We start from the raw sequence: 13,606 nt of genomic DNA on the forward strand, positions 1-13,606 counted from the left end.
GGAAGATCCCACATGCCACAGAGCAACTAAGCCCATGTGCCACAACTACTGAGCTTGCGCTCTAGAGCCCGTGAGCCACAACTACTGAGCCCGCGTGCCACAACTACTGAAGCCTGTGCGCCTAGAGCCTGTGCTCCACAACAAGAGAAGCCACCACAATGAGAAGCCTGTGCACCATAACAAAGAGTGGCCCCGCTCACCACAACTAGAGAAAGCCCGCGTGCAGCAACGAAGACCCAACACAGCCAAAAATAAAGAAATAAAGAAATAAAGTAAAATAAAATTTAAAAAAAGAAAATTGAGCAGATAGTACAGAGAGTTTCCATATATCCTCTCCTTTTCCCACTCACAGTTTCTCCTTAGTACGGTTCTTAGTTCTCTCTTAGTTCTCTTGCCTTAGTGCAGTTACAATTTAGTACAATTGATGAACCAATATTCATATACCATTACTAACTAAAGTCCATAGTTTGCATTAGGATTCGCTCTTTGTGTTATACAGTTCCGTAGGTTTTGACAAATAATGTCATGTGTCCATCAATACGGTATCCTACAGAATAGTTTCACTGCCTTAAATATCTCCTGTGTTTCACCTAATCATCACTTCCTCACCCCGCCTTGACCCTTGACCCCTGACTATCACATCTCTTTACTTTCTTTCCCAGAATGTCATATCGTTGGAGTCATTCAGTATGCAGCCTTTTCAGATTGGCTTCTTTTATTTAGCAATATGCACTTAAGGTTCCTTCGTGTCTTTTCATGGCTTGATAACTCATTTCTTTTTTTTTTTTTTAATATCCTCTTTTTTTTAGAAGAAGAAATTACAAATAACAAAACATTAGCAAAATGAGTAGAAAGTACAGCGACTTCTCATATACTCCCCCTGCCCTCACACATGCACAGCCTTCCCCATCATCAACATCCCACACCAGAGTGGTACATTTGTTACAATAAATGGACCTACATTGACACATCGTTATCACCAACGACCGTGGATTGTATTAGGGTCTGCTGTTGGTACTGTATTCTATGGGTTGTTTTTGTTTTGTAATTAATTAATTAATTTATTTATGGCTGTGTTGGGTCTTCGTTTCTGTGCGAGGGCTTTCTCTAGTTGCGGCAAGCGGGGGCCACTCTTCATCGCGGTGCGCGGGCCTCTCACTATCGCGGCCTCTCTTGTTGCGGAGCACAGGCTCCAGACGCGCAGGCTCAGTAATTGTGGCTCACGGGCCCAGTTGCTCCGCGGCATGTGGGATCTTCCCAGACCAGGGCTCAAACCCGTGTCCCCTGCATTAGCAGGCAGATTCTCAACCACTGCGCCACCAGGGAAGCCCTGGGTTTCTTTTTTGCTTCTTCTGTTTTTTTTTTTTGTTTTTTTTTTTTACAAAACAGCAGCAGGAAAGAAAAATGCAGGAGGCAGATGAGCCAGGCACCGGGGTTCAGATCAGAAGGGAGCAGGGAGACCAAGCTGTTACTGCAGGCTGGCCCCGGAACTCTGTCCCAGCATCCTGGGAGCACGGCAACAAGCCCTAGAAGGAGCAGAGAGTGGGTGAGGAGACGGCTGTCCCAGCTCGGTGGCGGCACCGCTCCTTGGGCGGCCACCCTGGCGGTCAGCCAGGTTGGGAGCACTTGAGGCTCCTGTGTTTGGAGGCCTGGTCTCCAAAGCACGGACCCACAGGGGCCAGGCAGAGGAAGGAGGTAGGAAGGGCCGGCACAGAAGGGCTATGAGTTCTATCTGGGTCCCCCGGGACCACGGGGCCCAGGTGGGCAGGGGCAGTCAGGACGCTTCCCTGCTTGTCAGACAATCAGCTTCTTCAGGAAGGCCTCCAGCTGGTCCTCATCCTTGATGCCCACAAACTTGTCCACCACATCCCCATTCTTGATGGCCAGCACGGTGGGCACAGCTGATACCTCATACTCTATGGCGAGGTCTGTGTGGTCATCAATATCCGCCTTGGCCATCACCACCTTTCCATGCTGCTTGGCCACCACCTTCTCTAACCTTGGCCCCAGGATCTTGCAGGGACCACATCACTGTGCATGGAAATCCACAACCACTGGTGTCTCACTGTTGACAACTCAGTCTTGAAAGTCTGGTCCATCCTGGATGTTAAAGGTCATTGTACAGACTCTGGTGGTGTATATTGACTGGGCTTGGCTGGGTGTTACTGTCAGGTTATTAGGACTGCGCTGTGGGGTCTGCAGGGCCCTGGAGGCAAGGGGCGCCCACTGACTCTGAGAGGGCTTCCTGCAGATTATGGAGGCCAGGAACCTCCCCAGGAGAAGTCGCTAAGCCATCTCCCTGCAGCGAGAGCAGAGGGGTGCACAACGCGGCCCTCCCCACCGGTCAAGGGCACTTCTGTTCCCTATTCATTTCTTTACTCACTGCCTGCCATCCAGCTTGCACACATCCCCAGTCACCCAGTTGCCGCAGCCAATGGTATTTGTAGCTTTCCTGCCCCACGGACAACACTGGACAATTGTGAATGGAGCATCTACTGGCCAGGTACTGTGCTAGGTGCTCTGCTCCAGAAATGAGAAGCAGATGTGATCCCTACCCTCATGGGACTCACGTGATCAGTCATTCCTAATTAATACTCAGGTCCCTTGATTGCCACTGCTCCCTTTGGCAGGTTTACTTAAATGCCACTTAAATCTCCCTATTTTTGAAGACCTCTTCTTTCCTTCCCTTCCTTCTCTTCCTTCCTTCTTGCTTTCCTTCTTCCCCTCCTTCCTTCCTTCTTTCCTTCCTTCCTTTCTTCCTTTCCTTATTATACATGTCTTCTCAAGGCAATCACTTCTATACCTACAGCTTCAATTACTTTGTGTATACTCTAATGACAACACAATTTTAAATGTTGTTTTCATTTACCAGTTTTTTTTTTGTTTGTTTTTCTTTTTTGGTTTATTCCTAGGTATTTTATTCTTTTTGTTGCAATGGTAAATGGGAGTGTTTCCATAATTTCTCTTTCAGATTTTTCATCATTAGTGTATAGGAATGCAAGAGATTTCTGTGCATTCATTTTGTATCCTGCAGCGTTACCATATTCATTAATTAGCTCTAGCAGTTTTCTGGTGGCAGTTTTAGGATTCTCTATGTATAGCATCATGTCTTCCGCAAACAGTGACAGTTTTACTTCTTCTTTTCCAATTTGTATTCCTTTTATTTCTTTTTCTTCTCTGATTGCCGTGGCTAGGACTTCCAGAACTATGTTGAATAATAGTGGTGAGAGTGGACATCCTTGTCTCATTCCTGATCTTAGAGGAAATGCTTTCAGTTTTTCACCATTGAGAATGATGTTTGCTGTGGGTTTGTCATATATGGCCTTTATTATGTTGAGGTAGGTTCCCTCTATGCCCACTTTCTGGAGAGTTTTTATCATAAATGGGTGTTGAATTTTGTCAAAATAAACACTCTTCATCGCGGTGCGTGGGCCTCTCACTATCGCGGCCTCTCTTGTTGTGGAGCACAGGCTGCAGACGCGCAGGCTCAGCAATTGTGGCTCACGGGCCTAGTCGCTCCGCGGCATGCGGGATCTTCCCAGACCAGGGCTCGAACCCGTGTCCCCTGCATTGGCAGGCAGATTCTCAACCACTGCGCCACCAGGGAAGCACGTATTACTTATCTGGATGAGTAAGTTTTTGGCATCCCCTTAAAGTCATCTCACTCTAGGGTCCCAGCCCATGAGCCATGGGAGGGGGTCCATGGTGGTGGCATGGATGAGTCTAGGTAGGCAGAAGGGCCATAGAGAGTCATGGGATGCAGCTTGCACTTCCTCCCTTGGCAGGAAGGTCCCAGGGAGAGATTGCAGGGGGTCCATGAATATGGATGGGGAAAACCTCTGCAGTTAACCCAAATTGAGCATTTCTGACAACTATGACTATAGAGGAGATGACAGTAGCATTAACTGTATCTTTGATTTGTTACCAATTTGTCACCAAGAGAAGTCTGATGTATTTTCAGAGCAGGTTAGAGTTGAAGCAGATTTTATTTGTACCCACCACTACTTTGAAATGACAGAAGTTATTAGTACCACCTCTAGAGCTTATGATTGGAAGTACTGAGAAAGAAGCACATGTATTATGACATTGGAATTTCTTTTTTTAATTTAACTATATTTTTACAGAATCGAGTTTCCTTGTAATCTTATGTATATTATTTTATGTATTTATGCAGTGGTAATCAATATAGTCAGTAACTTGCCAAAGAAGGTCTGGGGCGTAGAAGTGCTTACAAACCCCCTCCTCTCAATCCTTTAACCTCTTGGGCCAAGTCTTTTACTCTGAGCATTGGAGATAAAAATCCCTGCCCTCCAGTATTACTGGGAGGATCAAATTCGACACTGTGCACGAACATCCCCATGCCCAATGTGAGGTGTTTTCAGTATTCAAAGGATGTGAAGTGAATGTGACATTCCAAATAGAAAAGAAACAGCAATAACTCACATGCATTTGCTGCTCGTGCTGCCATAACAAAGCACCGAAGATTGGGTGGTTTAAATAACAGAAATTTATTAGGACTTCCCTGGCGGTCCAGCGGTTAAGACTCTGCACTCCCAATGCAGGTGGCACGGGGTCGATCCCTGATCGGGGAGCTAAGATCCTGCACTCGGCGTAGCCAAAAAGAATGAGAAACAAACAGAACTTATTTTCTCACAGTCTTGGAGGCTGGAAGTTCAAGTCAAGGTGTCGGCAGGGTGGGTTTCTCCCGAGTCCTCCCTCCTTGCTGTGTCTTCACACGGTCTTCCCTCTGTGCATGTCTGTGTCCCAGTCTCCTCTTCTTATAAGGACACCAGTCAGATTGGATAAGGAAGGGTCACCCTAATGACTGCATTTGATTTATTTACTACTTTAAAGGCCGTCTTTCCAAAAATAGTCGCATGCTAAGGTGCTGGGGGTTAGGACTTCAACATATGAATTTGAGGCGGGAGACACAATTCATCCTATCTTGAAAAAAAGACTGGATGCCTACCCAGGTCAAGGGGAGCAGAAGGGGCGACCACCCACCTCATCTCACATCCACGGCAGGCAGGTGATGGAAATCTCTGTCCTCACTCCTGTTTACTTCTCCAAGTGCGTTCACCACGTGCTACCACCTGATACAACCATCTCCCTTTGTAGTTTCGGTTCCAGTCTCCCTGAGGAAAAGTAGAAGCAAGCCCCAAAGCAAACCTCGGCCAGAGGGTTGTAAGTGAAGTTGGCGAGCACACCCCTCTTCTTTGTTTCATACGAGAAGCTTGTGGCAGATGCTTCCTCACAGCTGAGACATGCTCTGCAAACATCACCGAGAGGCCACTGCGGCATGGAGCACACGACTCCTGGACTCGCAGGCCTTTCTGAGTAGGCCAGTCATGCAAACAAATATTGGCCTATGTGTTAGGAGCCGTTAGATGGGCCTCGATGAAATTACATATTGGATTCCATGAAAACTGGGCAGTAATTCTCACGAGAAGTTTAACACCTCTTCCTACTGTCTTTTTTTTTTTTTTTTTAAATAATAGACTTTTTTTTAAAGAGCAGTTTTAGATGTACAGAACGGTTTAGCATATAGTACAGAGAGTTCCCAATTTTCCTCCTCCCACACACCATTTCCAGTGTTAACATCTTTTGTGTAACAGTAGTACATTTGTTACAATGAATGAATCAATATTGATAAAATCCACAGCTGACATTGGAGTTCACTTCCGTTTCTGTACAGGTCTACCTGTTTGGACAAATGCAAAATGTCATGTATCTGCCACTACAGTATCATGCAGAATCCATTGACTGCCCTGAAAATCCCTTGTGTTCCCCATATGCGTCCCTTCTTTCCCATCCCCAGAACCCCTGGCAACCACTGATCTTTTCAGTTTTGCCTTTTCTAGAATGCCGTAGAGTTGGACTCATACAGTATGTAGACTTTTCAGATTGGCCTCTTTCACTTAGTGATAGGCATTTAAAGTTCCTCCTTGTCTTCCCATGCCTTGATAGCTCATTTCTTTTTATTGCAGAATGATATTCTATTGTGTGGATGTGCCACAGTTTGTTTATCCATTCACCTACTGAGGACCATCTTGGTTGCTTTCGGTGTTTGGTGAGTAAAACTGTTGAACATTCCTGTGCGGGTTTTTGTGCAGACATAAGTTTTCAACTTAGTTGGGTAAACACCTAGGAGCATGGTTGCTGGATCGTATGTTTTGCTTTGTAAGAGACTGCCAAACTGTCTTCCAAAGTGGTCTTACGTTTCGCATTCCCACCAGCAACGCGGAAGAGTTCCTGTTGCTCAGCACCCTGTTAGCATTTGATTTTTTGCCGAGCTGCGTGGCTTGTGGGATCTTAGTCCCAAGACCAGGGACAGAACACAGCCCTGGCAATGAAAGCGCCAAGTCCTAACCCCTGAATTGCCAGAGAATTCCCCATATTTTGTCTTAATGTGCGTTTTCATTGTGATATGTGATATTCTGCATCTTTTCATATGCTTGTTTGCCATCTGTATATCTCTTTGGTGAGTTTTTTTTTCCCAGATCTTTTGCCCATTTTTATTCTGTATTGTTTTCTTATTGTTGAGTTTTGAGAGTTCTTTGCATATTTTGGATATAATCCTTTATCAGATATGGATTTTGCAAATATATCTCCCAGTCTGTGGTTTGTCTTTTCATTAACAGTGTCTTTTGCAGAGCAGAAGTTTTTAATTTCAGTAAGTCCAATTCATCAGTTTTTTTTTGTTCACGGATCATGTTTTTGGTGTTGTATCTAAAAACTCACTGCTAAACCCAAGGTCGTCTAGATTTTCTCCTACATTATCTTCTAGGAGTTTTATGTTTTTGCTTTTGACTTTTAGGCCCATGATCAATTTTAAGTTAGTTTCCGTGAAAAGCCTTGAGGTCTGGGCTAGATTAATTTTTTTGTTTGTTTTGTCTATGGATGTCTGTTGTTCCAGCACCATTTGTTAAAAAGGATATTCTTTCTCCATTGAAATACCTTTGCTCTTTTGTCAAAAATTAGTTGACTATATTTGTGTGGGTTCCTGCTGCCTTTTTATTAAACATTTGGCTACTGTTTAGGGGGAATACTGATAGCATTTGTTGCGAGCGGATTCTTGTATTCCAGCCCCCTGCAGTCAGCAACCAAAAATACTTGTTTGGAATATAGATATTGTGCAGTGGATACCTGTGTAGATCGTTGCTGCTCACGGCCTCCAAATTAACCTTTATACTTTTGTCAGAACGCACTAGCTCCTTTCCTGCTCTACTTTAATGTGCTTTTTCTCCTCTTTTCTTACACCATTCGAAAAATCTGCAAAACAGATGAAATAAAATAGTCTAATTTAACACGTTCCTACCACCCGTCTAGCATTCAGAAGGTGGAATTTCTCGGTGTTATTAGGATAAATGTAGGGGGTCGCGTTTCCTGTCTGAGGTCTTACAGAGTCCCTGGGGGCTCCTAGGAGTCTGTGGTAAAAGTGCTCGACTCCTTACTTGCAAGAAGATCGTTGGGATTATTGGGACACGATCAAACAGGCAAGATGGATTCCAAGCTCCCTCGCGTTGTTAGCTACGGAAGACCAGCTGTAAAAAAAAGTGGTCACACCGGGTCCTAGTTTGGAAGCGAGGATTTCCACCACTTTCTCATACTTTAAATGATTGGCGTCTGCCAAGTAATCAAAACATACCAAGGAACCTTTTCATGGTGTTCAGTTCGGAATTTCCAAGCGGCTAAGGACAAGCACGGCTGGCAAGCCAGAGGGCCAGTTTGGCTGCGCGGCTACTCGAGAGTGTGCGGTAGCCGGGGGCCGTGTCCCAGTAAAGGCGAGAGCTGTAATGCTGTCAACTTGTTATTTACTTTCCAAATCTGAATGACTGAGCAAGGCGAAAGGAGAATCAATCAACCACAATGTGACCCTACAGGCGGAAAAAACGCAGCGCTCCCATCAGCAGGCGGTGGGGGAAGGGAAGCACGTGTAACCCGGGCAGGGTTGCATCAGGAGCTCGCTCGGGTTTTCTGTTGCCCCCCTGGTTTTTCGATTGCCTGTTAATACCTCAGCATCAGTCCTCACAAGCCCAGGGAGCCCGGGAGCAACGACGGGCAAGCTCAAGGGAAGGTCCCACCACGTCCTTTTGGGGGGCCTTGAATGGCAACTGATACAAAATAAGGCAAAATCTATTCTGCTGATTCACAATTATGGAGACTGTGTAAGTGTATCTTTTATTGATGTGCTCTAATAATAATGTGCAGCAACCGTCGTTTTACATCACTGACGTTTCACAGCAATATTTGGCAGCATAATTTTTAGTCTGCCTTTTTGATGGAGGACCAGCCCCTTAAACACTCACTTCGGGCCCCCTCTCTGCACAACCAGTACAGCAAATGGCCCGGTGTCCCAGCAAGGAGCAAGTGAGGTGCCAGTGTAAAACGCTGAGTGTGTACTGGGCTCTTGGGGCGAAGCTCCTTATACGCCAAAGGGAGGGGCAAACTTATTCTAAAATATTCGGCAAAGCAGACACCCAAGGTGCCGGCGGGTGGGTGCAGATGTTTGTTTAAGTGAACTCAGGCCTCGAGTGGGGGGCAGTTGTCGCCAAGCAGGAGGGGAGGCAGGAGCGCTGGGGCCTCGGGTTCACCAGAGCTGGGCCGAGCGAGCTGCGGCAACCTTAGCACTTGGCCGGGGCCCGAGGCCCGACGCCTCCGGGCGGGGGCGGGGGTGAGAAGGCCCGAGCGCCCGGCTTCTTCCCCCTGCCCCCGCCGGGAGCCTCCACCCCGCTGGGCCCGAGTTTCTTTCTCCCCACGCACTGCCGGCTCTTCACTGGAGGCATTTTGCAAAGGTCGAGGCTCCCCCCTGGGCCCCCACTTTTCCGGGGAGGGGAGGAGACCATTGGGGTGCCCTGCCGGCCGCCGATTTTGAGGGAGCGGCGTCCTCAGGCAGGTTGCAGGGGTTCTGCTAGGGCAGCTGGGCGGCTGCTTCTTGGAGGTGGGGGAGGGTAACAGAGCGGTGGCCCGGTTCCCCCCTCCCCTGGAAACCGCGGTGCTGGTGACCGGGCTCCTGTCCCCTCCTGGCTGGGTCCGGGCCTGGGACGGGGTGGGCACAGGCCTGCGTCTCCTTCCGCCCGCATGGAGGCCACGAGGAAGGGACGGGGTTCGGATACACTAGGGAGACCCGGGTTCCCTTCAGCCACCCCGGGCGCGGCGGGGAGAGCAGAGTCAGGGGTGAGGGACGGGGGAGGGTTGCAGGTTCCCCCGCCGTGGGGACGGGGCGGCTCAGGACGCGAGTCTTCCCTGGAGCCCTGGGGGAGGGGCTGTGTTGGGGGCGGACTCTCCCCCTCTTGGTTGTGGGGGAGGGCAGGCCTGGTGGCCTCACCCTCCGTGGGGGAGGGACCGGCTTGGGACGCGCCCCTCCCCCCCGGGCGTGTGGGTGGGGGGTGTGTCGGGGGGGGAGGAGCCGGGCTCCCGTTCCCCGGCGGTGGGGGAGGGTGCGGGCTGGGGGCCGTGGGGGGAGGGGCCGGCCCGGCGGCGGAGGCGGCCTCCCTGGCAGTCCTCCCGGCCGGGGTCGGCGCGCTGGCGGCCGCTCCCCCCGGAGGTCACTGCCCGTGCGGGTCCCTCCTGCCGTCCCGCCCTCTGCCGCCGCCACCGCTCTCGCCCCAGCCCCCCCCATCCCCCCGCACTCTCTGCGCTCGGGAGCGAGGTGGCGCCAGCGCCGCCGCCCCGCCGCCGCCGCCGCCGCCGCCCCGCCGCCGCCGCCGCCGCCGCCCCGCCGCCGCCGCCGCCGCCGCCCCGCCGCCGCCGCCGCCGCCGCCCCGCCGCCGCCGCCGCCGCCGCCCCGCCGCCGCCGCCGCCGCCGCCCCGCCGCCGCCGCCGCCGCCGCCCCGCCGCCGCCGCCGCCGCCGCCCCGCCGCCGCCGCCGCCGCCCCGCCGCCGCCGCCGCCGCCCCGCCGCCGCCGCCGCCGCCGCCGCCGCCGCCCCGCCGCCGCCGCCGCCGCCGCCGCCGCCGCCGCCGCCGCCGCCGCCGCCCCGCCGCCGCCGCCGCCCCCGCCCGCCGCCGCCGCCGCCGCCGCCGCCGCCGCCGCCGCCGCCGCCGCCGCCGCCGCCCCCTCGGCCGCCATTCGGCCGCCATTCGGCCGCCATTCGGCCGCCATTCGGCCGCCATTCGGCCGCCATTCGGCCGCCATTCGGCCGCCATTCGGCCGCCATTCGGCATCCGAAACTTTCCAGCGCCCGCGCCTCTCGGGGACTCGGCTGCGGCGGGGCGGGGGCGGCCCGGGGGCGGCGCGCGGCTGCTCCGGGTGCCGGGCCCTCCTCGGCCGCGGCACGGCCCGGGCTCGGCGACGGCCGGCCGGAGGGAGGTTCGGGGCGGCGGCGCCGCCGCAAGTTGCGCTGCTCGCGGCGAGGTGAGTGCGCGGGGCTCGGCCGGCCGGCTGGCCGGGCGCGGGGTGGGGCGGGGGGGGACGCCAACTTGTCCCGCGTGGGGGCCGGCGGTTCCCTCCCTCCGGGGTCAGGCCGGCGGCCTGGGGCGCCCGCACGCTCCGTCCGCCTCCGGGGCTTTGGAGGGGCAGGTCCCCAAGTGTCTCTCGGGCTTGGGCTGGGGTGCGGCGCGCTCCCTGCAGGCTGCACAATACCCCGTTTTGGCTGCTCCCCAAAGTGCCGGCGCGTTGGGGGCGGGCGGAGGCTGGGGGGCTCCTTTGTTTCGGGGCGGGGGAGGCGGCCGGCAAGTTTGGGGAAGCGCTCGATTTGTCCCCCGGTGCCCCTTTGTCTGCCCAACCCGGGGTTGGCTGGACGGACGTGCGCCGCCGCGGGATCCCCCGTGGGGGGAGGGGAGCCCCATTCATCCCCGGGCGCGGGCCGGCCAGCCCCGGGCCGGCTGGAAGCGCGGCGGCGCGGGCCCTGGGCGGCTCAGTTCTTGAGCCGCAGAAACCGTCAAGGAAGTCGGGAGCTCCCCAGCCCGGGCGAGGAGTGCGGGCTGGGGGCGACTTCGGCGGACGGGGGGCGTCCCTGGTCGGGCCGGGTCTGCGGAGAGCGGCCTGGGGAGGCTGCAGACCTGTTGCTCCCGGGCTGGGGGGAGGGGTGCCCCCAGATTCGCGTCCTGGGCGCTGCTCCCCAGGGGGACCTTGCCCACGGGGGCCGGTGTTCGGAACGGGGTGGGGCGCGCCTTCGGGGGTCGCCGGAGGTCGCCGGGTCCTTGACAGTTGGGGGCTGCCAGAGGCCCGCGGGCGCTGGGTTAGGGCCTGCCCTTCACGTGCGCTGTCCGTGCGCGGTGAGGCCCGCGCGGGGGCTCGTTCTTAGCACGGCCTCGCATTCTCCGAGCCCCTCGCTTTGGAAATTCCACAAAGTTAGAGTCGGAGGTGGGGTGTTTTTTTTTTTTTTCCTTCTTTCTTTTCTGTCGCTGACGTTGTAGAGCAGAACCCCAAAAGAAACAGAAACCCATGCCCTATTCCTTGTGCCACGGTTTCTGCTTTGCTTTGTCACATGTGGTTTGACCTGACTGCTGGATGTTTTTCTCTCCAGGCGCGCCGCCTGGGTCCCTGGGTTAACCTGAAAGGGGAGGGGCGGGACTCCAGCCTGGGAGGGGGAGGGGAGCGCCACTCTTCCGTCCTGAACGGTGGCTTCGGTGTAGGAAATTGCCCAGGACGATTTTATGAAAAGTTTACAACTAGTCATTCCTAGGAAAGACGCGATGGGTGGGAGGGGGGCGCGAATGTTGAGTATGGAACAGTTGAGACGTGAAGATGACTCTTTTATGTTTAGGGATGTTAATATCTCAAACGTACGGCAGATTTTCGTGGAAAACCCCCCAGCTGGATGATGAATCCAGGGATGAAAGTTGAAGTGCATCACTTGACCCACTTATTAAGATAGCCCCTTAAGGATATTCTAGACCTGAATGGAACACACACCTGTGGGACGAAAATGGAGACTTCAGGTGTTGATTTGGTGTTGTGCACAGCAGGGTGTGTGTCATTGGATCTTCTGAGGTTGGCTCTTCTTGTGCTTCTGTCCAGGGCTTAAGTCACTCTGGGAATTGTCAACACCCCTCATTTAAATTTCACACCTTGACCCTTAAATCTCCCAAAGCTCACCCCTCCTGAAAGTTTGGGTGTTTAAATGAAGTGTGTGGTATCCTAGTTGGTCTCGAATCTCACCTTTAACCATGGGAGTGTCAGTTTTCTCATCTGTGTGATGGCATCATGAGTCTACCTGGGTGAGCTGTTAGGAGGGTTTCAGCGCTAGCCAGCAGAAAGGGGAATAGAGCCCGAGTCCAGCTCCATGAGGACACCTAACGCTTTGCTAGAAAAGCAGCCTTTGTCCCCGTTTGGCCTGAACTAGTGAAAGGGCCCACCCTGTTGTTCTGCTCTACCGTTGACCTTCAAGTCCTGTAACTTTTCTGAGTGTCGTTTTCTGTATGTAAAAATAAAAACGGGAACTGAAATCGTGGTGCTCATTGGGTAGTGCAAGGACAGAAAGAGGGAATGTACGTGTAATTTTTTTGAAAACTACAACGCTGCCTGTAAGTTTTAGTTGTTATGGTATTGTGCAGGTAGAGTAGTTTTCCTAATGTTACTCTAATGCCATGCAGTGAGGATTTTACAGGCACTTAATGCCCTGTGTGCAGCAATTATTTTCATTCTACTTCAGAGGACACTGACTTGTTAATATATGGTGGAGGGAGGATTGTTTGATTCCGAAAGCCCAGCTCTTAAGCTTGGTGTTATTTTGCCTTCCTGTGTATACATAGTGTGAATCTTCCCACTTGGAGACAAGCTCGTTAAATTACACACACACACACACACACACACACACACACACACACCATTTCTCTTTCTCTCTCTCTCTCTCTCTTTCTCTCCCTCTCCCACACAGAAGAACCTACATTGAAATCTGTTTGTACACCTAGATGAACCTCAGCAGAAATCATGAAATGTCCACCACAGTGGAAAGATTGTTTTCATCTGTAGCTTAATTATCTGGTGTGGCAGCCACTAGCCAACATGTGCATATTTAGATTCAAATAAACTAAGATTCAGTAACAATTCTGTTGTTACTAAAATAAACAATTCTGTTCTTTCAGTGCTCTACCCATAATTCACATACCCAATAGATGTGTGTAACTAGTGGCCGCCATATTGGGACAGCGCAGAACTTGCAGAATGTTCTATTGGAAGGCGATTCTCTATAGTTACTGCAAGTAAGGATTGATAAAGAAGGCAGTAAAGAGAGTTAGTTTACTTTTTGTGGGAGGAGGGGAGAGGCTGTAAGAGTTTGAAATAATTTACTGGTAGACTTTTAAAAAAAAAAAAGGTAGGCCCATTTCAGCTAGCAGGTGACCTAGGAAAGTGATTTCAGTGAGGTTGACAGCTGTGGTTTTTTAGATTGAGGTGGTTTGGATCACTTTTGAATTAGAAAACCAGAACTCCAAGCTGGAGTCTCTCACTGAGTATTTAACCTTGGACACGGCATTTAGTGTCTTTGTGCCTCAGTTTCCCCATGTGAAAAATGGCATAGCCAGTCCCCATGTTGCCTGCCTTTGAGTGTGTCGTGGCGAACATCTCTTGGGATGGTGGGGAGCCCAAGGTGTCACCGTCAGTGAAGCCCCTCGTAGGTGATTTAGAGGCCTTAGGTGATGTAGAGGCCTTATCTGATATGT

The 13,606-nt window shown here is 52.3% G+C and overlaps 1 pseudogene across 1 annotated transcript; it reads right to left on the reverse strand.

The window, feature by feature from the left end:
• Nucleotides 1-1,701: 1,701 nt before the first annotated feature.
• LOC309663524 (thioredoxin, mitochondrial pseudogene) lies at nucleotides 1,702-2,286 on the reverse strand (annotated as a pseudogene). Its single transcript has one exon. The product of its transcript is annotated as a thioredoxin, mitochondrial pseudogene (transcript).
• Nucleotides 2,287-13,606: the final 11,320 nt, after the last annotated feature.

This window comes from Balaenoptera physalus, assembly GCF_965194825.1.
Source record: "Balaenoptera physalus genome assembly, contig: SUPER_6_unloc_2, whole genome shotgun sequence".
In the NCBI taxonomy this organism is placed as follows: domain Eukaryota; kingdom Metazoa; phylum Chordata; class Mammalia; order Artiodactyla; family Balaenopteridae; genus Balaenoptera; species Balaenoptera physalus.